A 17,332-nucleotide genomic window follows, 5' to 3' on the forward strand; every position below is an offset into this window, starting at 1 on the left:
AGGTGTGGGTGAGTTGCGGGAACATGCACGATTTTTCCGCGCGAGTGCAAAACATTGTAATGCGTTTTGAACTCGCGTGAGAAAAATCACGCATGTTTGGTACCCAAACCCGTACTTCTTCACAGAAGTTCGGGCTTGGGATCGGTGTTCTGTAGATTGTATTATTTTCCCTTATAACATGTAACATGGTTATAAGGGAAAATAATAGCATTCTGAATACAGAATGCATAGTACAATAGCGCTGCAGGGGTTAATTTTTAAAAAAAAAAAAATTAAACTCACCTTAATCCACTTACTTGCGCAGCCCGGCTTCTCTTCTGTCTTCTTTTTTGCTGTGTGCAGGAACAGGACCTGTGGTGACGTCACTCCGGTCATCACATGGTCCATCACATGATCCATCACCATGGTAAAAGATCATGTGACGGACCATGTGATGACATGAGTGACGTCATCAAAGGTCCTTTTCCTGCACACAGCAAAAAAGAAGACAGAAGAGATGCCGGGCTGCGCGAGCAAGTGGATTAACCACCTCCGGACCGCCTAACGCAGATTCGCGTTCCGGAGGTGGCAGCCCTGCGCAGAGTCACGCATATACGCGTCATCTCGCGCGTGCCGAGACTTCCGCGCTCACAGGAACGGAAGGTAAGAGAGTTGATCTCCAGCCTGCCAGCGGCGATCGTTCGCTGGCAGGCTGGAGATGTTTTTTTTTTAACCCCTAACAGGTATATTAGATGCTGTTTTGATAACAGCGTCTAATATACCTGCTACCTGGTCCTCTGGTGGTCCCCTTTGTTTGGATCGACCACCAGAGGACACAGGTAGCTCAGTAAAGTACCACCAAGCACCACTACACTACACTACACCCCCCCCCGTCACTTATTAACCCCTTATTAGCCCCTGATCACCCCTGATCACCCCATATAGACTCCCTGATCACCCCCCTGTCATTGATTACCCCCCTGTCATTGATCAACCCCCTGTAAAGCTCCATTCAGCTGTCCGCATGATTTTTACGGATCCACTGATACATGGATCGGATCCGCAAAACGCATACGGACGTCTGAATGAAGCCTTACAGGGGCGTAATCAATGACTGTGGTTATTACCCCATATAGACTCCCTAAACACCCCCCTGTCATTGATTACACCCCTGTCATTGATCAACCCCCTGTAAAGCTCCATTCAGATGTCCGCATGATTTTTACGGATCCACTGATAGATGGATCGGATCCGCAAAACGCATACGGACGTCTGAATGAAGCCTTACAGGGGCGTGATCAATGACTGTGGTGATCACCCCATATAGACTCCCTGATCACCCCCCTGTCATTGATTACACCCCTGTCATTGATCAACCCCCTGTAAAGCTCCATTCAGATGTCCGCATGATTTTTACGGATCCACTGATAGATGGATCGGATCCGCAAAACGCATACGGACGTCTGAATGAAGCCTTACAGGGGCGTGATCAATGACTGTGGTGATCACCCCATATAGACTCCCTGATCACCCCCCTGTCATTGATTACACCCCTGTCATTGATCAACCCCCTGTAAAGCTCCATTCAGATGTCCGCATGATTTTTACGGATCCACTGATAGATGGATCGGATCCGCAAAACGCATACGGACGTCTGAATGAAGCCTTACAGGGGCGTGATCAATGACTGTGGTTATCACCCCATATAGACTCCCTGATCACCCCCCTGTCATTGATTACACCCCTGTCATTGATCAACCCCCTGTAAAGCTCCATTCAGATGTCCGCATGATTTTTACGGATCCACTGATAGATGGATCGGATCCGCAAAACACATACAGGCGTCTCCCTGGAGCCTTCCAGGGGGGGTGATCACCCCATATAGACTCCCTGATCACCCCCCTGTCATTGATCACCCCCCCCCCTGTCATTGATCACCCCCCCTGTCATGCTGCATTCAGATGTCCGTATGATTTTTACGGATCCACGGATACATGGATCGGATCCGCAAAACACATACGGACATCTGAATGGAGCCTTACAGGGGGGTGATCAATGACAGGGGGGTGATCACCCCATATAGACTCTCTGATCACCCCCCTGTCATTGATCACCCCCCTGTCATTGATCACCCTCTGTAAGGCTCCATTCAGACATTTTTTTGGCCCAAGTTAGCGGAATTATTTATTTTTTTTCTTACAAAGTCTCATATTCCACTAACTTGTGTCAAAAAATTAAATCTCACATGAACTCACCATACCCCTCACGGAATCCAAATGCGTAAAATTTTTTAGACATTTATATTCCAGACTTCTTCTCACGCTTTAGGGCCCCTAGAATGCCAGGGCAGTATAAATACCCCACATGTGACCCCATTTCGGAAAGAAGACACCCCCAGGTATTCCGTGAGGGGCATATTGAGTCCATGAAAGATTGAAATTTTTGTCCCAAGTTAGCGGAACGGGAGACTTTGTGAGAAAAAAATAAAAAATATCAATTTCCGCTAACTTGTGCCAAAAAAAATTTTTTTCTATGAACTCGCCATGCCCCTCATTGAATACCTTGGGGTGTCTTCTTTCCAAAATGGGGTCACATGTGGGGTATTTATACTGCCCTGGCATTCTAGGGGCCCCAAAGCGTGAGAAGAAGTCTGGTATCCAAATGTCTAAAAATGCCCTCCTAAATGGAATTTGGGCACCTTTGCGCATCTAGGCTGCAAAAAAGTGTCACACATCGGGTATCGCCGTAATCGGGAGAAGTTGGGGAATGTGTTTTGGGGTGTCATTTTACATATACCCATGCTGGGTGAGAGAAATATCTTGGTCAAATGCCAACTTTGTATAAAAAAATGGGAAAAGTTGTCGTTTGCCAAGATATTTCTCTCACCCAGCATGGGTATATGTAAAATGACACCCCAAAACACATTCCCCAACTTCTCCTGAATACGGCGATACCACCTGTGTGACACTTTTTTGCAGCCTAGGTGGGCAAAGGGGCCCATATTCCAAAGAGCACCTTTAGGATTTCACAGGTCATTTACCTACTTACCACACATTAGGGCCCCTGGAAAATGCCAGGGCAGTATAACTACCCCACAAGTGACCCCATTTTGGAAAGAAGACACTCCAAGGTATTCCGTGAGGGGCATGGCGAGTTCCTAGAATTTTTTATTTTTTGTTACAAGTTAGTGGAAAATTATGATTTTTTTTTTTTTTTTTCATACAAAGTCTCATATTCCACTAACTTGTGACAAAAAATAAAAACTTCCATGAACTCACTATGCCCATCAGCGAATACCTTGGGGTCTCTTCTTTCCAAAATGGGGTCACTTGTGGGGTAGTTATACTGCCCTGGCATTCTAGGGGCCCAAATGTGTGGTAAGGAGTTTGAAATCAAATTCTGTAAAAAATGACGAGTGAAATCCGAAAGGTGCTCTTTGGAATATGGGCCCCTTTGCCCACCTAGGCTGCAAAAAAGTGTCACACATCTGGTATCGCCGTACTCAGAAGAAGTTGGGGAATGTGTTTTGGGGTGTCATTTTACATATACCCATGCTGGGTGAGAGAAATATCTTGGCAAAAGACAACTTTTCCCATTTTTTTTATACAAAGTTGGCATTTGACCAAGATATTTATCTCACCCAGCATGGGTATATGTAAAAGGACACCCCAAAACACATTCCCCAACTTCTACTGAATACGGAAATACCAGATGTGTGACACTTTTTTGCAGCCTAGGTGGGCAAAGGGGCCCATATTCCAAAGAGCACCTTTCGGATTTCACTCGTCATTTTTTACAGAATTTGATTTCAAACTCCTTACCACACATTTGGGCCACAGAACTTCTCGTTTGGACTTTGCAAGAGAGCACCAAACATGGGACATTCAAAGGTGGAAGAAAGTTTTATTCTCTGATGAGAAGAAATTTAACCTTGATGGTCCTGATGGTTTCCAACGTTACTGGCATGACAAGCAGATCCCACCTGAGATGTTTTCTACGCGCCACAGTGGAGGGGGCGCCATAATGGTCTGGGGTGCTTTTTCCTTCAGTGGAACAATGGAGCTTCAGGAAGTGCAGGGGCGTCAAACGGCCGCTGGCTATGTCCAGATGTTGCAGAGAGCATTCCTCATGACTGAGGGCCCTCGTCTGAGTGGTAACGACAACGCTGCAGTACACAAGGGGCCAGATTTATCATTAGCTTAGGTCAGAATAATGGAGTGAAAAAGTCCCAAAAAAGTCCCAAACGCTAAAACTGCGCACAAATTTGCGACTTTTTTCTGCTCTGCACTATGCTCGCCAGTTTTCTGAAAGTGGGCGTGTTTTCTTATGTAAATGAATCTCTAGACAGATTTACTATTGGGACTATTTAAAAAAGTCGCAAAAAAGTCGCAAAAAAGTCCCAATTTCACTCCAGTGAGGACCATGCTTATCTTATGAGACTTTTTAATAGAACATGCGACTTTTTCATAAAAACGTGCGACTTTTTCGTAAAGATGTGCGACTTTTGTAAAGCTGCTTACTGACGGATAAACTGCTACCGTCAAACCACATTTATTACAGTCTTAAAGGGCCGATCATAAATCTGACTTGGCTAAAACTGACTTTAGCCATATGTGAAAGTGGAGTGAGCGGTCAGAGTAATGATAAATCTGGCCCAATGTCTGCAGGACAAGGGACTTCTTCCAGGAGAATAACATCACTCTTTTGGCCCATCCTGCGTGTTCCCCTGATCTAAATCCAATTGAGAACCTTTGGGGATGGATGGCAAGGGATGTTTACAAAAATGGACAACAGTTCCAGACAGTAGATGGCCTTCGTGCGGCCGTCTTCACCACTTGGAGAAATGTTCCCACTCACCTCATGGAAACGCTTGCATCAAGCATGCCGAAACGAATTTTGGAAGTGATAAACAATAACGGCGGAGCTACTCATTACTGAGTTTATGTTTGGAAGTTGGATTTCTGTTTTGGGGGGGTTTCGTTTTTTTTTGGAGGTGTGGTCCTAAACTTTTGATCAGCTGAAAAACAGCCTGTTTCAGTTTATTCGTTGTTTTCATTAAATTGAATGCTCAAAAAATGTTTTGTCTCACTCCCATTTCTTCTTGTTGCATGTTGAAGCTCTACTTGGAACCTTGTTAAGATCCAGCCATGCTAAATATGATTTTTTGCCATTTTTCAAGTGGTCTTAAACTTTTGATCAGGACTGTATTTCCTAATCATAGAAAGAACAGAGGTATAAATAGATAAATTATACGTTCTGCTGAATCTTTTCCCACAAAACTATACATCAATCTGCTCAGCTCCTCCTGCTCTATGACATTCTGCCTGCAGATTGCACTGCATTTCCATGGTGACAGGATCCCTTTAACCCTGCGTTGCAAAAAAAATTATATTTATATATTCTTACAGGTAACAAATTAAAGCCTGTTGTTTTGAATACTATAAGAAATTGTTTCTCAGTGCTATGTTCATTATTGATCTCAGTATATGGCCTCATGCACACGACCGTTCCGTTTTTTGTGGTCCGCAAACCACGGATACGCAAAGAACGGAAGCCGCCCGTGTGCCTTCCCCAATTTGCGGAACAGAACGGGCGGCCCATTGTAGAAATGCCTATTCTTGTCCGCAAAACGGACAAGAATACGACGTTATATTTTTTTTGCGGAACTACCGAATGGAGCAAAGGATGCGGACAGCACACAGTGTGCTGTCCGCATCTTTTGCGGCCCCATTGAAGTGAATAGGTCCGCATCCGAGCCGCAAAACGGTCGTGTGCATGAGGCCTACTTATGTTGCTAAGATAGTTGGAGTCTGGAAAATTTCTGATTTAGCTGCTAGCTTGAAAAGGTATTTAAAGAGGACCTTTCACTAGTTTAAAAACTAAAAACTAACTATATCAGTGGGCAGAGTGGCACCCAGGGGTCCCCCTGCACTTACTAGTATGTCTGGGCGCCGCTCCGTTCGCCCGGTATAGGCTCCAGTGTGTGCAGCTCTCTCTGTTGTACGGGGCAGAGTTTTTGTATTAGGGTTGTCCCTTGCTGCAGCGCTGGCCAATCGTAGCGCACAGCTCATAGCCTGGGACAACAGTTACTCTTTCACATTTAAAAAAACAGTTATTATTAGGAGGCACTTTTCAGCAGAGGTGTAATTCAAATCTCCTCCTATAAAAAGTTTCCAATGACCGGGCTGTGCTGAAGTTGGTGGTGAAGGTGTGTGGCTGACTGGATGAGCAGGTGGAAGAAGAGGAGGAGGAAGCCGAGTAGGAGGAGGAGGCTACAGGAGGCAAAGAATGTTGCCCTGCAATCCTTGGCGGCGGAAGGACGTGCGCCAAACTGCTCTCTGCCTGGGGCCCAGCCGCCACTACATTTACCCAGTGTGCACTTAGGGAGATATAGCTTCCCTGGCCGTGCTTACTGCTCCACGTATCTGTGGTTAGGTGGACCTTGCCACAGATGGCGTTCCGCAGTGCACACTTGATTTTATCGGATACTTGGTTGTGCAGGGAAGGCACGGCTCTCTTGGAGAAGAAGTGGCGGCTGGGAACAACATACTGTGGGACAGCAAGCGACATGAGCTGTTTGAAGCTGCCTGTGTCCACCAGCCTGAATGACAGCATTTCATAGGCCAGTAGTTTAGAAATGCTGGCATTCAGGGCCAGGGATCGAGGGTGGCTAGGTGGTAATTTACGCTTTCTCTCAAATGTTTGTGAGAATGGAGAGCTGAACACTGCCGTGTGACATGGTTGAGATGCTTGGTGACGGAGGTGGTGGTGTTGGTGCTACATCCTCTGTTTGCTGGGTGGCAGGTGCCAACGTTCCTCCAGAGGCGGAGGAAGAGGCTGAGGCAGCAGCAGAAGAGGTAGCAGGGGGACCCTGAGTGAGTTCCTTGTTTTTAAGGTGTTTACTCCACTGCAGTTCATGCTTTGCATGCAGGTGCCTGGTCATGCAGGTTGTGCTAAGGTTCAGAACGTTAATGCCTCGCTCCAGGCTCTGATGGCACAGCGTGCAAACCACTCGGGTCTTGTCGTCAGCACATTGTTTGAAGAACTGCCATGCCAGGGAACTCCTTGAAGCTGCCTTTGGGGTGCTCGGTCCCAGATGGCGGTGGCCAGTAGCAGGCGGACTCTCTTGGCGGCGGGTGTTCTGCTTTTGCCCAGTGCTCCCTCTTTTGCTACGCTGTTGGCTCGGTCTCACCACTGCCTCTTCCTCCGAACTCTGAAAGTCAGTGGCACGACCTTCATTCCATGTGGGGTCTAGGACCTCATCGTCCCCTGCATCGTCTTCCACCCAGTCTTCCTCCCTGACCTCCTGTTCAGTCTGCACACTGCAGAAAGACGCAGCAGTTGGCACCTGTGTTTCATCATCAGAGACGTGCTGAGGTGGTATTCCCATGTCCGCATCATCAGGAAACATACAGGGAGTGCAGAATTATTAGGCAAGTTGTATTTTTGAGGATTAATTTTATTATTGAACAACAACCATGTTCTCAATGAACCCAAAAAACTCATTAATATCAAAGCTGAATATTTTTGGAAGTAGTTTTTAGTTTGTTTTTAGTTTTAGCTATTTTAGGGGGATATCTGTGTGTCCAGGTGACTATTACTGTGCATAATTATTAGGCAACTTAACAAAAAACAAATATATACCCAATTTAATTATTTATTTTTACCAGTGAAACCAATATAACATCTCAACATTCAGAAATATACATTTCTGACATTCAAAAACAAAACAAAAACAAATCAGTGACCAATATAGCCACCTTTCTTTGCAAGGACACTCAAAAGCCTGCCATCCATGGATTCTGTCAGTGTTTTGATCTGTTCACCATCAACATTGCGTGCAGCAGCAACCACAGCCTCCCAGACACTGTTCAGAGAGGTGTACTGTTTTCCCTCCTTGTAAATCTCACATTTGATGATGGACCACAGGTTCTCAATGGGGTTCAGATCAGGTGAACAAGGAGGCCATGTCATTAGATTTTCTTCTTTTATACCCTTTCTTGCCAGCCACGCTGTGGAGTACTTGGACGCGTGTGATGGAGCATTGTCCTGCATGAAAATCATGTTTTTCTTGAAGGATGCAGACTTCTTCATGTACCACTGCTTGAAGAAGGTGTCTTCCAGAAACTGGCAGTAGGACTGGGAGTTGAGCTTGACTCCATCCTCAACCCGAAAAGGCCCCACAAGCTCATCTTTGATGATACCAGCCCAAACCAGTACTCCACCTCCACCTTGCTGGCGTCTGAGTCGGACTGGAGCTCTCTGCCCTTTACCAATCCAGCCACGGGCCCATCCATCTGGCCCATCAAGACTCACTCTCATTTCATCAGTCCATAAAACCTTAGAAAAATCAGTCTTGAGATATTTCTTGGCCCAGTCTTGACGTTTCAGCTTGTGTGTCTTGTTCAGTGGTGGTCGTCTTTCAGCCTTTCTTACCTTGGCCATGTCTCTGAGTATTGCACACCTTGTGCTTTTGGGCACTCCAGTGATGTTGCAGCTCTGAAATATGGCCAAACTGGTGGCAAGTGGCATCTTGGCAGCTGCACGCTTGACTTTTCTCAGTTCATGGGCAGTTATTTTGCTCCTTGGTTTTTCCACACGCTTCTTGCGACCCTGTTGACTATTTTGAATGAAACGCTTGATTGTTCGATGATCACGCTTCAGAAGCTTTGCAATTTTAAGAGTGCTGCATCCCTCTGCAAGATATCTCACTATTTTTGACTTTTCTGAGCCTGTCAAGTCCTTCTTTTGACCCATTTTGCCAAAGGAAAGGAAGTTGCCTAATAATTATGCACACCTGATATAGGGTGTTGATGTCATTAGACCACACCCCTTCTCATTACAGAGATGCACATCACCTAATATGCTTAATTGGTAGTAGGCTTTCGAGCCTATACAGCTTGGAGTAAGACAACATGCATAAAGAGGATGATGTGGTCAAAATACTCATTTGCCTAATAATTCTGTACAGGGTGTAAGTGGTTGTGCGTCAGTGCTTTCTATGTCTTCCACCACTGGGGAAGGGCTAGGTGGATGCCCTTGGGAAACCCTGCCAGCAGAGTCTTCAAACAGCATAAGAGACTGCTGCATAACTTGAGTCTCAGACAGTTTCCCTGATATGCATGGGGGTGATGTGACAGACTGATGGGCTTGGTTTTCATGCGCCATCTGTGCGCTTTCTGCAGAAGACTGGGTGGGAGATAATGTGAACGTGCTGGATCCACTGTCAGCCACCCAATTGACTAATGCCTGTACCTGCTCAGGCCTTACCATCCTTAGAACGGCATTGGGCCCCACCAAATATCGCTGTAAATTCTGGCAATACTGGGAGCTGAGGTAGTTGGTACACTAGGATGTGTGGCTGTGGCAGAACGGCCACGTCCTCTCCCAGCACCAGAGGGTCCACTAACACCACCACGACCATGTCCGCGTCCCTTACTAGATGTTTTCCTCATTGTTACCATTCACCACAATAAGAAAAAAATTATTTGGCCCAATGTATTGAATTCAAATTCAGGCCTTTTTTTTACAGGCACCTAACACTATCTAGCTATCTTCTTAGGTACCGTATTACACTAATACAGGCACAGCAGTAACCACTGATTTAGCTGAATATAAATTGTAGGCCTAGTATTTAGGCGGTGGATGACAGGTATACGTTTACGGACAGAATTAGACTTGGTGATGCACGGTAGCGTTTGAAGTTATTGAGAATGACCCTATCCGCACCTTCAATCTAATATACCCTTTTATGGATAGATTTAAACTTGGCCTGGAACAGCAGAAAACAATTATTTAGGGAATTGCTAAGTTGGGAATTGTATTCAACCCAGAACAAAAACTGTGCTTTGGCAGACACTAAATAACTTTGCCAGGCACAGCAGTAAACACAGATTTAGCTGAATATAAATTGTAGGCCTATTATTTAGGTGGTGGATGACAGGTATACGTTTACGGACAGAATTAGACTTGGTGATGCACGGTAGCGTTTGAAGTTATTGAGAATGACCCTATCCGCACCTTCAATCTAATATACCCTTTTATGGATAGATTTAAACTTGGCCTGATACAGCAGAAAACAATTATTTATGGAATTACTAAGTTGGGAATTGTATTCAACCCAGAACAAAAACTGTGCTTTGGCAGACACTAAATAACTTTGCCAGGCACAGCAGTAAACACAGATTTAGCTGAATATAAATTGTAGGCCTAGTATTTAGGCGCTGGATGACAGGTATACGCTCACGGACAGAATTAGACTTGGTGATGTACGGTAGCGTTTGAAGTTATTGAGAATGACCCTATCCGCACCTTCAATCTAATATACCCTTTTATGGATAGATTTAAACTTGGCCTGATACAGCAGAAAACAATTATTTATGGAATTGCTAAGTTGGGAATTGTATTCAAATCAGAACAAAAACTGTGCTTTGGCAGACACTAAATAACTTTGCCAGGCACAGCAGTAACCACAGATTTAGCTGAATATAAATTGTAGGCCTATTATTTAGGTGGTGGATGACAGGTATACGTTTACGGACAGAATTAGACTTGGTGATGCACGGTAGCGTTTGAAGTTATTGAGAATGACCCTATCCGCACCTTCAATCTAATATACCCTTTTATGGATAGATTTAAACTTGGCCTGATACAGCAGAAAACAATTATTTAGGGAATTGCTAAGTTGGGAATTGTATTTCAACCCAGAACAAAATATATCCTTTGCCAGACAGCAGACAGTATTACAATTGGCTAGCCACAGCTGAAACACCAGATTTAGGGTACTGCCATTTTGGCAATTGTATTTTACCCCTCAATAAAATAGCAAGCACAGCCAAGCCCCTGATGTAGGATATAGCAAAAAAAAAAAAAACACACTATTGATTGTTAAATGGACTTGGTGGCAGCTTGTGCTGGTGCACCACAAGACACAAAATGGCCGCCGATCACCCCAGAAAATAGTGACTGAAAAATGCTCTGTGCAGCCTTAAAACAGTGAGCAATTGAATAGCAGAGGTTGTATGATACACAGCTGTATATCGATCACTTCAGTAAGTAAATCACTGCCTAATCTCGCCCTAACAGCAGCAGCTGCATCCTCTCCCTACACTGATCAGAGCAGAGTGACGTGCGGCGCTACGTGACTCCAGCTTAAATAGAGGCTGGGTCACATGCTGCACTGGCCAATCACAGCCATGCCAATAGTAGGCATGGCTGTGATGGCCTCTTGGGGCAAGTAGTATGACGCTTGTTGATTGGCTGCTTTGCAGCCTTTCAAAAAGCGCCAAGAAAGCGCCGAACACCAAACCCGAACCCGGACTTTTACGAAAATGTTCGGGTCCGTGTCACGAACACCCCAAAATTCGGTACGAACCCGAACTATACAGTTCGGGTTCGCTCATCCCTAGTCACAGAGCATGCCTAGAAAACTCTCCCTTAGAAGTCATGAGGTCCCCTCCGGATTATTGTGTCTCTTGCCCATGTGGCTGCCGTAAAATAATTTTCTTAATGCTTTCTACTTGCTGTTAAGAACAGCTCAGGCAAGATGCTGCCCCCCTCCCCAATCATGTTCAGGAAATAGAATAAATAAATCTGCAATCAGAAAATAAAAACAGATTAGAAAAAACGATATGCGTTGTTATCTGGTTTTAACTGGCAGATAAAAATTTTGGTGGCGGAAATGGGCACACACTCCCCTGGACATGGCCAGTAGGACCTTTTTACAAAAAAACATTGCACCACCAAATTTATGACGTGCGCCATGCAGGGAACATGTGTTAGATTCTCTAAAGGAGGCGCAGCCATGATATTCCTGTACTTGTAGCTGAATACACTACCCAGTTGTAGTTGGTAGAATGATGCCCTGGGAAAATGTGCTACTTGATGCACGTTTCCTCTGTTCTTTATTGCTGCCACCAACCTCCTACTCTGATGTCCTCATCTCCTGCACGTAAACCTCATCAGGCTCCCTGATGCTGTCCAACACACAATCTTCATCATCATCACCATCACGTTTCTCAGACTGTGATATGTCATGGGCTCCTTGCCCCCTCGTGATTCTATCCTCTATGTTTTCTCCAAGTGCCACTGCCACCACAGCTACCAGGTGCCCTACTACCACCACCATGCCTAAAAGCGTCATTGCAAACACCAAGGCAGCTATTGATTTCAGTTATATGCTCCACTTCTACTTGATCCTCCTGCGCATTGTAGTCCAAACACTGACTGTTCACATACAACTTATCAATAGTAACACTATTTTGAATATCTTCCTTAGCACTTGGAGTGTTGCCTCTTAGGAGAAAAGAAGGTGCCCCGCTAGGAGGAGTAAGTGAAGATAGAAAGGAAATGCATCAGGCCTCAAAATAACTGTTAAGGAGGAGGAGCAGGAGGAATTTGCTATAACTTTCTCAAAGTTAATGTTGTGAGCAGGGGCGGACTGAGAACCCTCAGGGCCCCCGGGCAAAATAAATCAAGGGCCCCCTTCCAGGCCCCACCCATGTTCCACCTTCGGCCACGCCCTTGTCTCACCTCCAGCCATGCCCCTATCCCGCCTCCAGCCACGCACTACACAAAGAACAATGATCACATCATTACCCCCTATTGTGTCACATTTTACGCCCCCCATCCCCATGGCACATCATTCTTTCCCCCCCAACCCCCCCCCCCCGGCCAACCCTTCCTGGCGGCCTGGCTCCATTCCCATGTCACATACAGTGACATACTCAGAGTACAGACATTTACATTGTCCCCCCGGCCCTCCCTCCAGGCTCCATCATGTCAGTGTCACGGTCACACAAACTAGCGCCAGAGCAGAGGCGCTCAGGATTAGCACGGCATCACCCCCCCATAAAAAAAATGTAACACATCATTGATGCTGTGCTAATCCTGAGCGCCTCTGCTCTGGTGCTAGTCAGTGTGTGCGCTAGGCTAGCTAGCCTAGCGCTTTGCACTCAGATGGCCCTGGCCCCTGGGCGCTCATCTCATCATTCAAATGATCATATTAATTATTATAAAATAACATTAAAAAATTCAATTGGGACCTACCCTAACAAGTCCTGACCAAGTCTGCCGAGTGCCGTCTCCTGCGCTGCTGCTGCTGCTGCTGCTGGCTGCCGCCTGCCAGATTGCCAGTGTGCGTCTGTGACCTGTTAGACGGTCTGACTCTGCTGAATTTATATATGACTGACTGAATGAATCATCTGATTCTGATCTAATCTGATAATTCTGATTAAATTTCTTGGCGGGCGCTGGCCGCGGCTGCTGGCTGTGTCTACTCACGCCCCCTGTGCAGAGGCAGCCTGAGCGGCGCACTGAGCCAATGAATAAATCTCTGCCTAGCTATGTTGCCCTGACTACGATGGCCAGCCCGGCACAGCCGCACACGCACACGCAGGCTGGCGGGCGGGAGGTATCTGTTGCCCTGACTACGTCTACGAGTCTACGATGAGCACCGAGACAGCCGGCCGGCACACGCAGGGCGGGCGGCGGGTTCAAGTAGGTCACAGGTGCAAAAAACAAAAGTCATTCATTTTTTTCCGCCCTCCGCACACCCCAAAGGCCGGCCGGTGGGCCCCCTTCCCGGCCGGGCCCTCGGACCACATCCGAAGTGCCCGACCGCTCAGTCCGCCCCTGGTTGTCAGGGTAGCCAGTCCCCATTGCTGTTCCTCTTTACAGGCCCACTTGACTTACCTAGCTTCTTATTATGTCCTGGATCTAAATACACTTGCCCTCTACTGCCCACCAGCAGCAGTCAGACTGTCGGCATCCCACAAATCTGTTGCAGGCCACAGTCTGTACTCTCCTGGTAGGTCTTCTGAGTGTCTCTAGGGTGAGTGCATGCTCTTCCCAGCTCTTAATGGGACTGAGCATAATATTTACTTGAGCCAATGACTGGTCACCTCGGTGTACTTAATGCAATCAGAATGAATAGAAGCAGCACACTACGGTGTCTGAGAGCATTTGAAGAATGCAACAGCTGTACCAAACACCACGGATCCCAGGTGGTCACAGAACGGATGATTGAAAAAAAGGTGTTACAGCAGCATCTCCAACGATCTCCTTTATTATGGGTACTTCAAAGCATATGTACAAACAGACAATGCAACAGTACCCATAATAAAGGAGCTCAGTGTACTTAAGGCATCTTCCCCTAGGTGAGGGTCCCTGAGCTTTAGATTGTCTAGCTTGCTAGTTTCTTGTGAAGGTGTGCTGTTCTTTTTCTTGACAATGGATATTGACTGACCCCTAAGTGCTTTGCAGAGGTGTCTCTGACTCCAGTGGCTCAGCAGCCAATTGCATTGGGACTATTCCAAGAGGTAGAGGCCTGGTGGCACTCCTGCAGTAAAGTCTAGATCCCTGTATAGTGGTTAAATGGTGAAAACTAAGGGAATACCGGGATAAGACGCTTAGGAATAGGCCAAAGTCAAACTGGTTGGTTGGCACAGTGGTTCCACACCCATTGCCCAGAAAAGGCATGGTGTCTGTCTCAGGTGGTAACTGAAGTAATATCATCATCTTGCTGTAACTGAGATGATGAGTAAGCTATCCAGTCCACAATGCAATACGTTTTCTACACAATTGTAATCTATTGCCTACCATAGGCAAGGGATAATTCTGGCTTGTGTGATGCACAGCAAAACATCCAGCCAGTGCACACTCTCATGAGCTGAATTTATTTATTTTTGACAAATGTTTTTTTAATGGTCACTTGGGCAGAGTCCATTATAATTGTGAAATAACTGTGCTGCAGAACATTAAGTCACTTTGGGATATACTAATTGCACTATAATTGTAACAAAGAACAATATGTCAGACACACTCTGGTAATTTCATTATCTTCAAAAAAAAAAGTTTTTTCAATAGTCACTTGGACAGAGAATACTATGATTGCAATATAACAGTGACACAGAAAAATATATCAGATTTGGGATTGTGAATGATGTGATGAGGATTGGATAAGAAATTGGATGGCATAGTTTTAACTGCTGCACTTGTAAATATGGTTGCCTGCCTCCCTGAGCTGCCTGTCTAAGTAACACAATAACATACTGACTCATATTTCTAAAATCTATCTCTATATTAATTAATTGATCTAATTATCTATTCTCTTGTCCTCACTGTGGAACAGTGACTGATACCAAATTAGCTGTTTTTTGTGATTTAAGATCTCTCTGTCTGACAGACTTCCTATCCCTGATATGTATAAGTCTGAAAGTACATGTATTTCCTGGTTGGGATGTTATATATTGCCTATGACATGTCCACTGAGTCATTACTACACCATCTATAGTACCTAATGACTGGCTGAGGCTGCTTGCACAGTATTATGAGCAAGCCCACAAATTGGGGTGCCATCCAAAGTCATTTGATCTTCCTTCATCTCATTTTATCTGATCAGTAAAATAGTTGATGCCATTCTGAGTGATTCATGCAGGATGAATCCAAAAAAGTTTTGGATTCTCTGAAAGCCAAAGCTTTTGGGAACTTCGTAACCGATTAGATTTGTTTAACATTGATTGGCTTATTTCTATTCCTCAAGAAACAGACACTTTTTGTTGCTGTGGTCCACGCTGGCTAATTGATGGTACATTTCAACTAAAGGGCTACCCTCTAACATCTCAAAATTCCCTTATAAGGTATTTGAAATAGCTTTGCTAATCTCTCTCTCTCTCACACACACACACTTGTCCGAAATGAATCACAAAAACTTTGGGTTCATCTGAATCCGAACTTTTTGAGAAGTCCGGACAGAATCTGAACCAGTAGAACCACTTTGCTCATTCTTAATTGGGGCTAATAGTTTTTCTGTTAAAATACTTTACCTTGTTCAAGTAATAAGTCCTCTTCAACACTTTTATTCACACTAAAAATAGACTTAGTGCCTTTTGGTTTTAGGCTTTTATGAGAAGAAAATGGTCTATCTGTAATTTTGCATATCATTAATGTGTTTTGTTTTCTTTCTCTGTATGTAATACCTTCATTATTTGGTGTACTTAAAATAGTATTGCCTTTGAGCTTGCTATGTCTCAGTGTTTAGTTCCAGTAAATTAATATGATAAATCTTGACATGCTTCTCTTTGGATTTAGCATGCTTGTAGTTCCTCTTGCACTGTATGGTGATCCATCTGAAGTCAGTCTAGAGTTTGCTGATTGGTGATTAGTTTCTTAATCGCTGAAAAGAAATGTTTAGTGGTGAGCCAAAATATTACAGGGGTTAAACCATTAGGGTCAGTTACTTCTCTCTGTTTTTACGCAAAGTAGGATCATGTTTAATACCAAGCTCTATTTTGTCTGGACCAAAAAGTGTCCTGGCATCAAAACAGCTGCTAAGTTGGCATAGTGAACGTGAATCTGAATTAACAGCTTGTGTTTTTCTTGCAATAAACTAGCACAGACTATTTATTTCCTATCTTCTGATGAAAGTAATGGCTGCCTTCATAAAACCTGCCTTGCAGTTTGATATATATCTTTTGGACCAAAATGATGTGCCAAATATGGCCCAGGTCCCTCTGTACACTTTGCCATATTAGTGAGATATATTTCTATGTCTTTAAGTACTTCACATAATTTATTTTAGAAAGCCCCTGTAATTACAGTGTAATTTATAGACCTGACTATGTGAAATGGGAAGAAAATAGATACACCGCAAATGGGTGTTCAAGAATGATATATACAATTTATTACTAACAGACGTATTACTGATATCTGACATTCCATTTTAATGTTTGTTATTGTTTTGATACATATTTCACCTGTTTTAACCCCTTCCTGACGCAGCCTTTTTTTTTTTTTGTATTCCTTTTTTTTTACTCCTTGGCTTGCAGGACCCATTAACCCATCTTCTAAATATGGTGGCTCTTATAAAGAAAAAAGAAAAAAGCAGGATATGGCATGTTAACTTTATTTTGCCGGTCTGTATGATTACAGCGATATCAAATGTTTGAATGCTTGAAAAATGTTTTAAAAATATTTTGTTTACATCCCCATATTCTGGCAACCATAACGTTTTATATTTATTTCTATGGGGCTGTGGAAGGGCTCATTTTTGTGTGTTTTTATTGATACCATATTGAGGTATTTATCTGATCACTTCTTATTTAAATTATACCATACAGAATAAATACTTTTATATTTTAATAATTTTATATTGTTTATGTACACTCACCTAAAGAATTATTAGGAACACCTGTTCTATTTCTCATTAATGCAATTATCTAGTCAACCAATCACATGGCAGTTGCTTCAATGCATTTAGGGGGGTGGTCCTGGTTAAGACAATCTCCTGAACTCCAAACTGAATGTCAGAATGGGAAAGAAAGGTGATTTAAGCAATTTTGAGCGTGGCATGGTT

The sequence above is a fragment of the Bufo bufo genome, chromosome 2 (genome assembly GCF_905171765.1).
Source record: "Bufo bufo chromosome 2, aBufBuf1.1, whole genome shotgun sequence".
NCBI lineage: Eukaryota > Metazoa > Chordata > Amphibia > Anura > Bufonidae > Bufo > Bufo bufo.